At 38.2% G+C, this 16,139-nt stretch overlaps 1 protein-coding gene across 3 annotated transcripts in view; it reads left to right on the top strand.

The window, feature by feature from the left end:
- Positions 1 to 16,139, top strand: part of plxnb2b (plexin b2b) — a 177,687-nt gene that overhangs the window by 77,164 nt on the left and 84,384 nt on the right. For all 3 annotated transcript variants that reach the window (XM_039666063.2, XM_039666062.2, XM_039666060.2), the window contains one exon: positions 6,442 to 6,604. The gene's annotated coding sequence lies outside the window, so the exon portion shown is untranslated. The remainder of the gene's footprint in view (positions 1 to 6,441; positions 6,605 to 16,139) is intronic.

The raw sequence follows: 16,139 nt of genomic DNA, 5'->3' as shown, positions 1-16,139 counted from the left end.
TCTTGTTTAGTAAAGTCACATCTAGACTGTTTGCTGTTTACAACCTTCATAATAGTGTGTTTTTTTCTGTTGTGGTGAAGAGTTCATGAGTTCGCTCAGCGTAGAGAGATTCTGATCTGAAATACAGAGACTTTCTGCCAGTGCAGTTTTAGCCCCATGTTTCTCCGCTCAGTCGTGCACAAACCTTTGCTGTCTGAACCCATCACCTCATCATTGCTGGCCAGCGGTTCCTCAGGTAAAACCAAACAAACAAGAAAGTATCTGTCCAGAATCTGGAATTATAGGTCTTGTGTTTCCTTCTGAGACCGAAACTATGGGCAATTTCAGAGCAAACCGAGCAGGAACATTGTTTGAGAGAAACGTCTGTTTTACAGACCTCTTTTACTTTCATAGACACTCACACGCTTCTCCAACTCAGTTGCACAACTGCAGCTCTATCCCAGTTCATATACTATTACAAAACAGTAAGTTGCGAGATTTATGTGTTTGATTCACTAAAAAGAAATGGCTCTCATATCATTTGTTTGAGAATTGAAATGGCTTTTACTGTACTATGTTTTTGATTCACTAAGAAGAGCTGGTTTATAAGTTCGGTAATCATTTGGTCTACACTGTTTGTGTTTTTGAACCAATAATTGTTAGTGTCAGTGAATCAAACACACAGTAAAGACCAAATGATTCACAAAAAAAAATAAAAATTCTTTTGAACCAATATTTGTTAGTGTCAGTGAACCAGATTATTTTGTTTGTGAATCATTTGTGCTGTGTTTAAGAAATATTGATTCAAAAGAGTCATTTGTTTATGAATCATTTGGTTGGTACTGTTTGTGCTTATTTTTTTTTTTTGATTCACTGACCCTAACTATGAAAGAATCAGTTGTTTAGGTATCATTTGGTTCGCACTGTGTGTTTTATTTGTTTGATTTACTAACTAAAGAGCAATTTTTCGTGCAAAATTTGGTCTTAGCTGTTTTTGCCGTGTGTCTTTGATTCACTAACAAAAATTGTTTCAAAATTGGTTTAAAAGAGTCATTCGTTTGTGAATCATTTTGTCTGCAGTATTTGTGCTGTGTCTTTTGATTCATTAACAAAATATTGTTCAGGGGAGACATTTGTTCAGCAATTATTTGTTATACACAGTTTGTGTTTTTGAACCAAATTGTTAGTGTCAGCGAATCAAACACTCAGCACAGACCGTACTGACCATATGATTCACAAAAAAATATTCTTTTGAACCAATATTTGTTAGTGTCAGTGAACCAGATTATATTGTTTGTGAATCATTTGTGCTGTGTTTGATTAAGAAAAATTGATTCAAAAGAGTCCTTTGTTTGTGAATCATTCAGTTGGTACTGTTTATGCTGAATTTTTTTGATTCACTGACCCTAACTATGAAAGAATCATTTGTTTAGGAATCATTTGGTTCACACTGTGTGTATTTGTTTGATTCACTAACAAAAAAGAGTAATTTTTTCGTGCAAAATTTGGTCTTAACTGTTTTTGCTATGTGTGTTTAATTCGCTAACAAAAACTGTTTGTTTAAAAGAGTCATTCGTTTGGGAATCATTTCGAGTTTTTTGATTCATTAACAAAATGATTTGTTCTGTGCGTGTTTGATTCACTGACCCTTACAAATGTTGGTTCAAAAGAGTAATTTGTTTGGCAACAATTTGATCTGCACTGTTTATACTGTTTAATTAACACAAATTTGTTCAAGAGACTTTCGTTATCACTAACAAAAATTGGTTCCTAACAGATTCATTTGTTTGGCTTAGACTTTTTTGCTGGTATGCATGCATATAATGAATGTCGGAAGATGCTAATTCCTACATGCAATCAATACGTTGGGTTCTGAGGTATCAAAATGCATTATGATTTGGTAGTATGTCATAATATTGTCGTACAGCAGGGGTTTTCAATAGGGGGTCCGCAGCGGTACCGCAGGGGGCCCTCAATGATCCAACAAAAATACAATATTAAATCAACTTCAGCCAAATCCTAAATGTCTCGTTGTGCCTCTTGCATTTTAATTTGAATACGTGGAAGTCTATACATCAATACTGGTTCTTTTAATGTCTTTGCTGCGTTGTTAGCATACATCAAATACATCAATATGCTATATATGATATTATTGCCCAGGCTTGAAACATATTTCAAGTGTGAATTGTGATGCAGTCTGCTCATGAGGTTTAACCTGGAAGTTTGAGATTTGAATAAGATGGTTGTGCAAAAGAAGAGTAAGATTTACTCATGACCTTCAGAGCTCATTCATGTGTCAGTCAAATGAAAACTTGATCGTTTTAAAGTTTGAATGATTTTGATGGAGTCTGACGTGCGTCTTCACGGCAGAACTGAAGTGAAACATAGCGAGAAGACACCTTTAGTCTTCTTTCATTCTCTCACTGTCACCCACATTCTCTCCATCTCTCGCCGTCTCCTCGGTGAGAAATGTCTGCTTGTTGCCGTCTGGTGTAACTCCAGACGAAAAGCGTTCACGAGTCTTGTCCTCTGAGGCCTGGAGATGAGAGTATATCTGTGTTGAAGGGCAGCGGGGGGAAAGAAATGGCTTTCATTTCTTTTGTCTTCAAATGAAATTCTCCTGACTTTTCCCTCCTCTCTGACACTCTGATTAATTCCAGCATGTTGTCTCTTTACATTAGGCTAAATAAACCAATCTCATCTTGTTGCCATGGTAGCTTGGCCCGCCACCAGATCCAATGCGCACCAACTTCCTGTTCCTTCTGCGAAAGTGCCTCGTTTTGCTATGACTCTGGTCTACTGCTAGTTCATATACAGCAGGGTTATTATAGTTAATTGCCTCTAGTAGCTATGCTTTTTCGGATATTAGCTTTCATGTAGTGTGATATGGCTCTTTGTGAATGAAAAGGTCCGCAAAAGTGCAGATAAATGGAGTTATTGTCTCCTGAAAAGAAAGAACCGATTCTGAACTGCCTGAAACGAGTCGTGAGTAATTCCAGTCTTATGGTGCGTTCTATTATAGCCAACGAACCGACTCGGACCTCGGATTTGACGTCACGTCCACACTTCAAGCGTTCTATTTGTTTTGCGCGTCCGAGTCGGAGAAAAAAATGGACGCCACCCGGAAAGCTGTTGTAATGGTAGCACTGGCCGAGTACCAGGCACTTACATTAAAAAAAAAAAAAAAAGATTATGACTACACCTTATTAAAACGCAGCCATTTGAACTTGAAAATGTTCACTTTATTAATGTTTTTCATGTTAATCTTCTGTTAGCAACGCTAGCAACGTCAGTAATTGCACTCACAACAACCGATTCCCATACCTACAGGGGACGCAGTAATACGAGTGATTATAATCGTCATTTAAAATACCAAAGCGGTTCAAAAACAATGAAAACAATTCATTCTTACAAGTCACAGGGCGCAGCCATCTTGAATTCCGAAACGGAATTCTCTCTCGGTGTCCTCGCGGTTGTCCGACGTCCAAGAGGAGAAATCCGAAGAAAGGGGGCGTGTTGCTAGGCAACGTCTGTCGTCCGATTCGGATCTCCGAGACGGATGAATAATAGAACGCACCATTACTTCCTGGATGAACATATATAGAGCCCCTTTCACACAGAGATTCGGGAAAATACACGGATAATGTGACCTGGCATTTGTCCCGGGATTGTTTGATTTCGGTTCATTCACACTGCCAGTGATTTGCCGGGATCTGTAAGTGCGTTCTCACTCAACGCGTAAAAATCCCGGGAAGACACATGACGTCAGGATGAGGCGTGTAACGTACGCGTCGAAAACATGTACACTCGCATACCGTTCTCCATTCCAGCGCCGATAGTGAGGAGCTCCTGTCTCTGCTTCGTTCCAGTTTGCAGACTCCAATTTGTTTGTTCTTTCTTTGTTGATGACGAACACAAACTATCTTCTAAAAACAACAGAGTCGAGCGATTGCACGAGCGTCATCATTGTGACACACCCCTTACGGCATTGGTCCTGGATTTTGTTCACACTGCGTCCGTTGCGGGACTGATTCCGGCAATGTTACTAGATTCCCAAACCGGCATCGATGCCGGTATCAATCCAGGGTCGTGTTTGCGTTCACACAGAAGGCAATTTCTCGGGATCAACGCGCTGTGTGAAAGGGGCTTAGGATTGTAACGTATTTGCATAATGGCAGCCTATGGTCTTCATTGGCTGACCGCGAACGATGTGCACTTTGGCCTGCACACAAACTCTGTAATTGCATCTGAGACTGGAAGAGTTTGGTTTATGTTGACGAAATGTCACTATTTTCAGCGCTGCAAATTCACTTTTCTGCACTTCCAAAGGATGAGGACTCGCATTCGGATTGATGTGGTAAAACTGACACCATTGTTACCGTTTGTATCACTGTGTATAATAGAGTTGAGGAAGACTCTGAGCTGAAATTGAGATATGGTAATGAGCTTTTGGTTTCCCACATGGGCTGTAAGCGGGAAACCAATTGGTTTGGATACACATTGTATAGTTTTAATTCTCTATAAAGACTTGGCTTGTAAGAGTCATTAGTTTGGAAATCGTCTAGTCTGAAATTCACTACAACTGTGTTGTAAGGTTCGGAGTCACTTTCATAAGAAAGTGGTTTACAGTAAAGATTTATTTGTTTGTATAGAGGGTGTGTGCGTGACGTCACCGTCGGCCGGAGTGCCTGCAGTTATTCTCAGTGAGTGGCAAAAAGACCGAGCGGCTGTATTTGTTTTTAGCGTGAATGCCGCGAAAAACATAAAGTGGGAAAGAGCTTTGCGATTAACCGTACAACTAGATTTGACAAAAAATCTGAGGTATATTTATACAGACTGCTATAGAAAGAAGAGCAAATGGAAATTTTGCAAATTTTGTACTGTTATATATATTAACAACTCATTGATTAAATATTTTTCATTGCATATTCGGCATTATTGGATGTTTTTTAATAAACACTGACCAAAAAAATAAGTGATCACCCGGATTTAGACCTACCTATGTTGTACAGTATTTATATAAAGCATTCACAGGCAAATTAGCTTTATGTTTAGGTCTATATTGCTTTTATTTCCCCGGTGTCGAAATCAGGCAAACATAAACGGCAGGCAAAATGATCCCTGGCTGCATGTCAATATCCATGGATCACTGGATCTTTAGTAAGTTGTAAGGATTATATTGAGTCCAACTTTTGTTTAAATTGATAAAATTGTTCGTTTTAGTCGCATTTTCACAGTTTCCCCTATTAAATCCAGTCGCGCAGGCTGAGGAAAGTGACGTCAATGCATTCCCTCTATTGACTGTACTGTTCACACTGTATATTTTTGGCTTTGTTTCAGACTGATCTCATGAAATGGCGTGTGTATGACACGCAAATTCGTATTTCCATTTTTGGCGTGGTGTTATCGACAGGCATAATCGCTTTTCAGCGTGTATATGAACGCCGCTGACTTAGCGTTACATTACTGTATATATAAATATATGACCTAACCCCATCCCTAAACCTACCCGTCACTGGGGTTAATACCAATTATGAGTCTTCCCCTACCATCCTAGTAAATAAAATATCGCTCCCCAGATGTAGATATACATTTTGCTTCGTTTCGCTCGGACATTTAACAGCGTAGACATACACGCATACACGCGGATAGCTCAAAATGCGTATAGATAACTTGACTTGACTTAAAAGTGGCGTGTATGTTTACGCAAAAGTCATGATGGCATGTTGCCCTGTTTACAGCTGGTATTAAGATTTTGGTTGTGGTCGATGGGATCACAAGTCCACAACGCTAAATTCAGATGTAAACAGGGTCTACAAAGTTTTGAGCTTGTCGTCCACTTTCAGAGGTAGTCAAAAACACCGGATTGCTTTTCGTAGTATAACACTTAACATTTACATTTATTCATTTAGCTGACGCTTTTATCCAAAGCGACGTACAATTGCTATATATGTCAGAGGTCGCACGGAGCAACTAGGGGTTAAGTGTCTTGCTTAGGGACACATTGGTGTCTCACAGTGGATTCGAACCTTGGTCTCTCACACGTCACACTAAAGCCACATGTCTTATCCACTGCGCCATCACCACCCCCAGTGTAAACACTCATGTGGTTGAATGTGTTCAAACAGCCACGAAGAATGTCTACTTTGTAGATGTAAATGTACCAAGCGTAATGTTCTCTCACCATTCCTGATTGTAATCTTGCGGCTGTCAGAGCGGAAACTAAAGCAGATGCTCTGTGTGTTTTTCTGTCGTTGTGGGTGCGTTCACGTAAACAAGGACTTATACTCACTGAAAAAAAACTCCTTTAGTATCAAATTGAATAATAAAATCAGTTTTTAAAAAAACACTAAAATGTTGTGTGAGGTATATGTGAATAAAATGTACGGTATTGATGACCTTGTGTGTTGCTTATAGCTCTAATATATTTGACTTATGTATTTATGTCTTTTTGAACAACAGATATCGTGTGATAGCTGACCAAACAATTGGAAGACAAGACAAGAGAACGGGAACAGAAGACAACACATGCTGGACTCAAATTCACCACGTCACATCTCCACCTGGGCTCTATATTAATGCCCCAACTCTTTCAACCCTTTACAACACAACCGTCAGCTTGCAGGTACTGTTTCCAAGAGATTCACTGTTCTTAATTTCATTATTTATCGAATATTTTTTTGTCTTTCTGTCCTTATAAATGCAGTTAACCAGTCACGGTTGTGCATCACATAGTTAAAGTCACCATGAATTCTTCACTAAATTAGTTTATATATATAAATATATATATATATATTAGGGCTGTCAAACGATTAATTGCGATTAATCGCGTCCAAAATAAAAGTTTGCGTTTACATAATATATGTTGGTGCATTGTGTATAAATATTTTGTATATATATATAAATACACACACGTGCATGTATATTTAAGAAAAAAATATCATTTATATATAAAATATTTATATTTATATGTAATATAAATGATATATAAATCTATGTACAGTATATACATGAAAATATTTATTAAATAAATACAAGCATGTGTTTGTATTTATATATATATATATATATATAAAATAATTATACACAGTGCACCCACATATATTATGTAAACACAAACTTTTGTTTTATATGCGATTAATCGCGATTAATCGTTTGATTAATTGCGATTTTAATCGCATCCAAAATAAAAGTCTGTGTTTACATAATATATTTGTGTGTGCTGTATATAATTATTTTGTATATATAAATACACACACATGCATGTATATATTTAATATAATGTGTTATTCATATATAAAATATTTATATTTATATAATATAGATTATGTATTTATATATATATACAGAATTTAAGCGCAAATATTCTTAAATATATACATGCATGCATAGGTATTAATATATACAAAATAATTATATACAGCACACAAATATATTATGTAAACACAGACTTTTATTTTGGATGCGATTAATCGCAATGAATTTTTGCACAGCCCTAATATATATATATATATATAGAGAGAGAGAGAGAGACTGTTGAATTATTTGTTGTAATTTATTTTAAACAGCATTCATTTTTCACAAAGTCCCATTGTGGCGTATATCCCAGTGAAACGACTTCTCGAACAAGAAAACCTTGATTTTGTTTATCGGAATTTGATTGGATCGTTGGATGGTTGTGGTATGCTATTGCTGTGATGATTGATGACGATGGCATGAGATTGACCAATAGCATACCACAACCATCGAATCAATTCCTCATGAACAAAATGAAACCCCGCCCTACATTTTTTTCTCATTCGAGAAGAACGAAAAGACGATTGCATCTTTTGGTTTCATGCAGATGAAATCTTTAAAAATTTAAAGCTTTGTTTTCAGTTGGTAAAAATCAGTTGCACACAGTCTCAGGTGGCTTATGGGTTTATTGGGAAGCGCCCGTCTCCATCTGGCTCGTGCCCCGTGGTGTTGTATCGGAGATGCCCATCGACGCTCCCCTCTTCATCAGCGCACCTGTCCAAACAGATGTCCGCAGGGACTCCGTTTATTGATCGCGTGTGCCGCTCGACAGTCACAGGATGAACTCCTGGGGTCTCGGAGAGGAAATGAGAAATCGTTGCAGGCGCTCTCGCTCATATCATTTGTTTTTTTTTTAATATCTGATAAGCTTGCGTGTGCTGGGTTTGTGTTTTATTTGTACGAATCAGGGCTGACTCAGATTAGGCTCCGCAGCTGTTTTCCTAGGTACAGTCCGGCAACCTTGAGCGTGAGGAGCGAGCACAGCTTCAACAAAACACTCGCGAGACTGACTGACATCTGTCTGTTTGCTCCCGTACACTCCGTATTCAGGGTCTCAAGGTGATGCACCTGTTGGCTGTCTGGAGTTGAGGGTTTCTGTCTGGAAACAGTGTTTCAGGCGATGGCTTGTTAGCCTGGAGGTGGGATTCTCGTTTTGAATGCAGTGAGCTCTGGGTTCATGGATTTCTAATGTATTTGTATTCCTGCAATGTAATATGTTGGACAGAACTTGACCAGGAATTGATTTGATGATGAAAAGTTAGTGTTCCTCATCGGATTGAATTTGCAAAAGGAGGCTTTTAACACATGAACCAGTCATCGTCTCTTCAGCGAAACGACAGATCTGTTTAGACTACCTTTTGTCAAAACTACCTTTTGTTGCCCTTGTTTTTATTGTTTTAAGTGTATTTAGAAACATTTAAAAACACTATTTTCACTGCCCAATCGATTCCAGATGGATAAAATGAAGTCACACGTCTGTTGATGTAAGTTAAATGGGTTGCAAACGTCAATTGACGGTCACTTCAGATAATGAGTAGCTTGGCAAGCGAGAGTTTTGTAGGATCTTTCCCCACACTCTCTCCGCCGGCTGGGGACACTTTTTTGTTGTTGTTGGTGATTACCGGTGTGTGCAGTAATTTGAACAAGAGGTGGTCTGACACTCTTCAAACCACTGTCCTTTGCAGCGTATTCACTTAGCCAAGCGTTCAACTAAAGAGAGGGCAGACACTTAATTAGCAGCGTTTGTTTTAAAAAAAGGTAAATGATTATCTTTGTGCTGGAGGCACTCAGGTCTGCAGTTCTTCGGCTGGCCTTCAGAACGCAGCATCTGATTGAATGTGTAGAGTACACTCACACACACACACATGGTTAGCTTGATCCCTGCTAATCTTGTCAGCCATCAATATGTTTGGCCAGTGCAGGTATCAGCGATTGATTTTTTTTTTCTTCTTCTTCTTCTTATAGTTCAATGTGATTCTGAGTGATTCTAGACCTCTCTTCTCATTCATCGTGTCCTTGTTTCTCCTTCCCTCTCATCTACTGCTGCTCTCTTCTTGTTTTTCTCTCGCCTCACCATGCTGTGTTCAGACCCGTTGAGATTTAGCATTAACAGGCTTTTAGCATCTTCATGTGAAGTTTTAAATATACATAGGATGTTCTCAACCTCCTGTACTTGTTTGTGCTTTTGGTCTGTTTATAGCGGTTCTTGCTGAGCCATGCAACAATATCTCTGTCGCTCATTGTTGTTCAAATCCCTAACACTATTAACAATTTATATTCAGTTTTTAACTCAGTTGGTGCTACAGATGCATATGATTCTACTGTGAATAGCTTTTAAATTATAGTTGAATTCCTGAATTTGAACCAGAAAACAGGAAGCAGAAGTGCAATTTGAAAGCTAGTTGAGACAAACTGTTAATGTTGTTGGCTTGACAAAGGTTTGTTTGAACATTTGAAGAAAAGTTTAAAAAGCGATGGACGGATGAAAAAATGATGAATGGATTAATAAATGGATGGATGGATTATTGATGAATGGGTGATGAATGGATGGTTGATTGATAATGGATGATGGATGATAAATGGATGTTTGATGGATGATGGATGGATACATGAATGGATGATTGATTGATTATGGATGGATGGATGGATGAACAGATGGATGGAATGATGAATGAGTGGATGATAGATGATGAATGGATGATTGATTGATAATGGATGGATGATGAACAGATAGAGGGATTGATGAAAGGATTGATGATGGATGGATGGTGAATGGATGATTGATGGATGGGTGAATGGATGATTGGATGGGTGAATGGATGATTAATGGATGGATAGATGATGAACAGATGGATTGATGAATGGATGATTGATGGATGGATTGATGAACATATGTATGGGTGAATGGATGATTGGATGGAGGGATGGCTGAATGGATGGATGGATGGATGGATGAATGGATGGATGGGTGAATGGATGATTAATAGATGGATGGATGGATGAATGGATGACTGACTGATGGATGGATGGGTGAATGGATGACTGATGGATGGGTGAATGGATGATTGGATGGATGGATGGGTGCATGAATTGATGATGGATGGATAGATGGATGGGTGGATGAATGGATGGGTGAATGGGTGATTAGATGGATGAATGGGTGAATGGATGACTGATGGATGGATGGATGGGTGAATGGATGATTGGATGGATGGATTGGTGAATTGATGAGATGGATGGATGGATTGGTGAATGGATGACTGATGGATGGATGGGTGAATGGATGATTGGATGGATGGATGGGTGAATGGATGACTGATGGATGGATAGATGGATGGGTGAATGGATGATTGGATGGATGGATGGATGGATGGGTGAATAGATGACTGATAGATGGGTGAATGGATGACTGATGGATGGATGGGTGAATGGATGATTGGATGGATGGATGGGTGAATGGATGATTGGATGGATGGATGGATGGATGGGTGAATGGATGATTGGATGGATGGATTGGTGAATGGATGACTGATGGATGGATAGATGGATGGGTGAATGGATGATTGGATGGATGGATGGATGGATGGGTGAATAGATGACTGATGGATGGGTGAATGGGTGAATGGATGACTGATGGATGGATGGGTGAATGGATGATTGGATGGATGAATGGGTGAATGGATGACTGATGGATGGATAGATGGATGGGTGAATGGATGATTGGATGGATGGATGGGTGAATAGATGACTGATGGATGGGTGAATGGATGACTGATGGATGGATGGATGGGTGAATGGATGATTGGATGGATGGATGGATGGGTGAATGGATGATTGGATGGATGGATGGATGGGTGAATAGATGACTGATAGATGGGTGAATGGATGACTGATGGATGGATGGGTGAATGGATGATTGGATGGATGGATGGGTGAATGGATGATTGGATGGATGGATGGATGGATGGGTGAATGGATGATTGGATGGATGGATTGGTGAATGGATGACTGATGGATGGATAGATGGATGGGTGAATGGATGATTGGATGGATGGATGGATGGATGGGTGAATAGATGACTGATGGATGGGTGAATGGGTGAATGGATGACTGATGGATGGATGGGTGAATGGATGATTGGATGGATGAATGGGTGAATGGATGACTGATGGATGGATAGATGGATGGGTGAATGGATGATTGGATGGATGGATGGGTGAATAGATGACTGATGGATGGGTGAATGGATGACTGATGGATGGATGGATGGGTGAATGGATGATTGGATGGATGGATGGATGGGTGAATGGATGATTGGATGGATGGATGGATGGATGGGTGAATAGATGACTGATGGATGGGTGAATGGATAACTGATGGATGGATGGATGGATGGGTGAAAGGATGGATGGATGGGTGAATGGATTATTGATGCATAGTATTTTCTCCCTGAAAACTCTCCCTTCTCCCTCAACTTCAATGAAACTTAAGTTCTAGATCTGTGGAATGTTTAGCTTTTCCTTCTTTTCACGGATCTTCTGTGCAGGTTAATGAACAGATGGTTGGAATATCTGGATGACTCATTGATTAGCAATAAACAAGTTTTGTTCGAATCAAATCAGACTCACTTAAAGATGGATACTTAGACTGAACTTGAAGAACTTACTCTAACAAGCTAGGAGATCATTGATATGATATTCATGATATTGATAACTGAATATTGCGCATGATTCACAGTCCAACATATCTGAACAAAGTCATCATGGTGAGACACTTCAGTTTTCTGTAGAGCGATCGGTTTCTGGTTCACAGGACTGACAAACCTGTAATGCGCTGGTAAAATGTAGAAAGTAAAGCTTCAGTAGGTTCCGTCGTGCTGCTGTCTCGTCCCACACTGAGACGAGTAAGACGCTGAGTGTGTCTCAGTGTGTGATCAAATATAGTCCGATCTTCACACCTCATAAAACTCTGCTGTCGCTTTAAGATTCTGACTCGAACAAGAGGAAATGGCTGCCTGTCAGAGATGGCCGAGCTTTATTGGAAATGTTTCTGCTCTGTGAAATCCTCAAGAGAGCGTTTGATTATCACTGAATGAGTTTGTGACTGGGAGAACAGGAAGCTCATCTGAGGTCCACTTTTTAGCTTATTCAGGCCACTTGCTCGGGACGAGACAGCGGTTTGCTTTCTTATGTGTTGTTCAGAAGCAGGTACGTCTGAAATTGATGATTCCTCAATAGACTGACATCATGCAACAAATACTAGTACTTGAGTCACAGAACATGAGCCAAATGAACAGATTTGCTTGTGGAAATCTACTTTACATGCTACTTCATGTCTCAAATAATAAGTACATTCAATAGATAAACTGTATATACTGTAGATTAACACTTTATATCAAACAGGTCTAGTTTTCAAGCTGTTTCAAACTAGTCATTTCTGAGTTTGAGAGTCATTTGAATGATTCATTAAAAGAAATGACTCATAAAAGCACATTTTCTGGTTAAACAAACTACTCTGGCCACATTGTATGTTTTTGAAAATAACATTTGAATTATGTATAAATGGTTAAAAATGTACATATTTCTTGTAATAATAATAATATTTTTTTGCAATTTATATAATTGTCCTACATACACTCTAAAAAATGCTGGGTTGTGTCGACCCAAATTTGGGTCAAATATGGACAAACCCAAATGTTGGGTTAAAAATGTAATTAATTTAACATTTTAACCCAACTTCAACTTTCACTTTCAACTGTAAATTGTTTAATTACATTTTTAACCCAACATTTGGGTTTGTCCGTATTAAATTTGGGTCAAATATGGACAAACACAAATGTTGGGTTAAAAATGTAGTTAATTTAACATTTTAACCCAACTTCAACTTTCACTTTCAACTGTAAATTGTTTAATTACATTTTAACCCAACATTTGGGTTTGTCCATATTAAATTTGGGTCAAATATGGACAAACCCAAATGTTGGGTTAAAAATGTAGTTAATTTAACATTTTAACCCAACTTCAACTTTCACTTTCAACTGTAAATTGTTTAATTACATTTTAACCCAACATTTGGGTTTGTCCATATTAAATTTGGGTCAAATATGGACAAACACAAATGTTGGGTTAAAAATGTAATTCATTTAACTTTTTAACCCAAGTTCAACTTTCACTTTCAACTGTAAATTGTTTCATTACTTTTTTAACCCAATACTTGGGTTTGTCAATATTAAATTTGGGTCAAATATGGACAAACCCAAATGTTGGGTTAAAAATGGAATTCATTTAAAATTTTAACCTAACTTCAACTTTCGCTTTCGCTTTCAACTGTAAATTGTTTAATTACATTTTAACCCAACATTTGGGTTTGTCCATATTAAATTTGGGTCAAATATGGACAAACACAAATGTTGGGTTAAAAATGTAATTCATTTAACTTTTTAACCCAAGTTCAACTTTCACTTTCAACTGTAAATTGTTTCATTACTTTTTTAACCCAATACTTGGGTTTGTCAATATTAAATTTGGGTCAAATATGGACAAACCCAAATGTTGGGTTAAAAATGGAATTCATTTAAAATTTTAACCTAACTTCAACTTTCGCTTTCAACTGTAAATTGTTTAATTACATTTTTAACCCAACATTTGGGTTTGTCCATATTCAAATATGGAAAATCCAATTGTTGGGTTAAAAATGTAATTTAAAATTTTAACCCAACTTCAACTTTCACTTTCAACTGTAAATTGTTTCATTACATTTTTAACCCAACATTTGGGTTTGTCTATATTTGACTCAAATTTGGGTCAAATATATATATATATATATATATATATATATATATATATATATATATATATATATATATATATGTATATGTGTGTGTGTGTGTGTGTGTGTGTGTGTGTGTGTGTGTGTGTGTGTGTGTGTGTGTGTGTGTGTGTGTGTGTGTGTGTGTGTGTGTATTTAAAATTCTTGTTTTTTATTTGAGACATTTGGGACATTTTGAATTATAAATATATTTAAAAAAACCACTTAAAAGAAATGGCTCATAAGAGTAATTTGCTTGTGAATCAGACTACACCGTTCACACTGTATGAGAACATTAAGGAGGACAAGTTTTAATTATGTACAAATGGTCAATTATTTTTTGTGTGAAAATATAATAACTATATAGGACATTTTGAATTGTGAATCTTTAGAATGATTCTTTAATGAAACCACTCAGAGTCACTTTCTCATGAATCAGACTGCACCAGTCACACGCATGTTGTTTTTTTAATATTTGTATTTATTTATTTAGCTTCATAGATTGAAAGATTGTCCTTGAGAAGTTCTCATTGTATTTGCCCGGTGCCTTCTAATCCTCCCTGAAATCATATCAAGCCAGTCAGCTTAAAGCTTGTGAGCTCTTGGTGTTTTGGTGTGTCGTTTGCATCAGCCGGCGAGTGTGTGTGTGTGTGTGTGTCTGAAGCCCAGGCTCCCCCAGATCTAGTTACAGGAAATTCTCTTTGAATCAGGGCTTTTGATAGTGACTTTGTTGAGAGCCTCGGGTCTGTGGATGATTCTGAGGAGGTTCAGATGACCAGCGCTGGAGTAGATGATGAGAACTAACTCCATTCAGCCTGGCTTACTGATCAGAGGCATCAGGAATGTGGGTTGGGGAACAGGAACCAGTGCTATTAAATGGGACACCAGCTTTTAGATCCGTTCATGCTGGCCAGATCTCAATATGAACTCAAATTTAATGGGAACTCAATGTGAAAGGCTTTTTTTCTCACAGCGATGCAATAAAAGAACCTTACAGTGACCAAAAGAACCTTAGTCATAGTGTGAAGAACATTTAAAGGGTTAGTTCACCCAAAAATGAAAGTTCTGTCAGTATTTACTCACCCTCATGTTGTTCCAACCTCGTAAGACCTTCGTTCATCTTCGGAACACAAATTAAGATATTTAAGATATTAAGATCGCTCCTGCATACAGTCCATAGGCTTCTTGAGGGACTGGCTCTTGCTGTCCTCGAAAAGTCATTAAAGACATCGTTAAAATAGTCCAAGTGACTACAGGGGCTCAATCTTAACTTTATCAAACGACGAGAACACTTTTGTGCGCAAAAAAAACAACAAAAATAACGACTTTATTTCAACTATTCGTTTATTTCTCCCTCTGCGCGAGTCAGGTTACTAGTTTAATAGCGTAAGCTTCTGTTATTGTACGTCACACGCATCACACACACATGACCAGCGTCGGCCAATAGTGAGCCTACGTGTGACGTAGCTCTACGCTATCACACTACGTTAACTGACTTACAGGCTCATGGAGAAGGAAGTGAATAGTTGAAATAAAGTCGTTATTTTTGTTGTTTTTTTGCGCACAAAAGTGTTCTCGTCGTTTGATAAACGTAAGATTGAGCCCCTGTAGTCACTTGGACTATTTTAACGATGTCTTTAATGACTTTTCGAGGACAGCAAGAGCCAGTCCCTCAAGAAGCCTATGGACTGTATGCAGGAGCGATCTTAATATCTTAAATATCTTAATTTGTGTTCCGAAGATGAACGAAGGTCTTACGGGGTTGAAACAACATGAGGGTGAGTAAATACTGACAGAATTTTCATTTTTGGGTGAACTAACCCTTTAAAAAATCGGAACCTTTTCCACAATTAGGAACCATTTGTGGGATGGAAATATTCCATGGATGTTGAAGGTTCTTCATGGAACCGTCGATGCAAATAAAGAACTTGTGTAATATTGTCCTCTGAACGTCAAAGTTTGATCCTCAGCTGGAGAGCGAGACTCATATAAACTGAAGCAACACACAGATTTGTGAGCGGAGGGGTTGGGACTCTCTTATTTACTCTCTCTCTTTC

Source organism: Pimephales promelas, chromosome 25 (assembly GCF_988280905.1).
Source record: "Pimephales promelas chromosome 25, fPimPro1.hap1.1, whole genome shotgun sequence".
In the NCBI taxonomy this organism is placed as follows: domain Eukaryota; kingdom Metazoa; phylum Chordata; class Actinopteri; order Cypriniformes; family Leuciscidae; genus Pimephales; species Pimephales promelas.
Note: the sequence above shows the minus strand (reverse complement) of the source record. Positions and strands in the feature narration are given on the sequence as shown.